This window comes from Aptenodytes forsteri, unplaced genomic scaffold (genome assembly GCF_000699145.1).
Source record: "Aptenodytes forsteri isolate BGI_AS27 unplaced genomic scaffold, ASM69914v1 Scaffold640, whole genome shotgun sequence".
Classification (NCBI taxonomy): domain Eukaryota; kingdom Metazoa; phylum Chordata; class Aves; order Sphenisciformes; family Spheniscidae; genus Aptenodytes; species Aptenodytes forsteri.
The window spans coordinates 263,202-264,953 of NW_008794887.1; the positions used below are offsets into that span (position 1 = coordinate 263,202).

At 57.0% G+C, this 1,752-nt stretch overlaps 1 long non-coding RNA gene across 1 annotated transcript; it reads left to right on the forward strand.

The window, feature by feature from the left end:
* Positions 1–107: 107 nt before the first annotated feature.
* Positions 108–1,676, forward strand: LOC103895300. Its single transcript, XR_657357.1, has 3 exons — positions 108–233; positions 1,050–1,146; positions 1,412–1,676. It is a non-coding gene; the product is annotated as an uncharacterized LOC103895300 (long non-coding RNA).
* Positions 1,677–1,752: the final 76 nt, after the last annotated feature.

Here is a 1,752-nt window from a genome sequence, read left to right on the forward strand (position 1 = left end):
CCTTCCCGGTGGCGGCCGGCGAGGGCAGGCCGGTGGGGACCCGCGGGCGGGGCTCGGCGGCCCTTTGTTAACGGTGCCGGTCCGGTCTCCGCCCTCCCGCAGAACCTGAAGAAGAGCTGGCACCCCCAGACCCTGCGCAATGCGGAGAAGGTGCGGAAGGCCGAGCGCAAGAAGATGGAGGAGCGAGCGCGTGAGGAGACGCGGCGATGCGCTGAGGACACGGGCGCCCTCCGGTGAGGGGGTGCGGGGGCTCCCGGCGCCCCCGAGGCGGGGGTCCCGACGGTGTTGCTTTATTCTGTCCGGAGGAGGCTGTGCGTAGGGAAGCTTTCTTTAAACTTGCTTGGGGCTTTGTTTGTAACTGTCGCGGCTCTAATAACGGACCGTGGACTGTCATTAGCCGGGCAGTCGCACGATCCCGCTGATGCAGAAGAGGCTTCTAATTGAATTCTTCCTCTCTCTCATTAAGGTAAAGATCGGCTGCGTTCTTCTGTAGCTGTGACGCGTAACCTCATGTTTAAAAACCAAACCAACCAGTTCTCTTGCCAGGCAGGGGTTGAGCTGAACGTCTCTGATGCTGAAATGTTTCCATTTATGTGGAAACGTGTCTTTGATGTCTCTCACCTTCATCGGCTGGTGCCTCCGACTCCGTAACACGTTAGAAGTCTGTGACAGAAAATAAAACGCTCTTGTTTGCGATAGGAAAAGAGAAGCTGGAGCGGATGCACCAGGGATTATAAAGTGTCGCTGTCCTGCAAGATGTAACGATTCCTGTCTCCACATCTTCTTCGCTGCCTCCTTTCCTGCTGCCGGAGATGCCTGTAGGGAAGCAGGATCTGGGCACTCGAGTAATGGAGAACCAGCTTTCAGGCTTGTTTCTCTGTACAGCCCCGTTTCAAATCGCTTGAGAATGCAAGAGTTTGCAACGGGCACAGAAATGTGCCTCTCCTCCGAAACACGCCCTAGTCCTCCAGCTCCCGCACGGTTTCTCCTGGCCCCGTCGCTGAAGCCTGTTTCAGTCCTGGATTTTTTTTGTTCTTCCTCTCTTGCAGCACTGCGGTCGCGCACGCAGGGAGGGCTGGATAGTGGATTCACTCCACAGCCGTGAGGCGGGACAGAGGTACCTGAACAGGGCTTTGGGAGGTGCAGGTACGTGTCCTTCTCACAGCTCGTCAGATGGGGCTGTCTGGAGTCAAATGCTTTGCTTGAGAAACGGTCGCATAAAAATGAACCCGGATGGTTTTAAGCAGCTCTTTGGCCCAACCAACGTGAATCTGCAAAATGTCCTGGCCTAAAAATTTCTGTTTCTCAGCCGTTCCTGCCGGATGATCGGGAGCTGCGCGCTGGCAGCAGCTGGGGAGGGGAAACTTGGGAAAGGACTTGCACGGACTGAGGGCAGCTCTCTCCTCTACAGGCCCTTCCACGGAGCAGGCGAGCGGTCGTGGCTTCTTCCCAGCAGACCTGGAACCCCCGGAAGGGTACAACGGGCGCTCTGGCCGTCAGCGCAGCGCTCCAAGCCGGCGGCTGAAGTCGATCCCTTTCTTCCCGAGCGGTGACCACCTTTCCGGTCCACCAGTGACGAAGGAGCTGTTCCTCGGACCTGGGGAGAGATGCAGAGACCTGCTTACGAGTAAGAAACCACCGCTGAAATAAAGGTGTTCTCCCTCGATCTATTTTAACAGCTCGTGCTGGCTTTTTGACTTGTGAAGCCTTTTTCTGAGGCGGGGCACGGCACGACAGCTGGACGAAACGCTT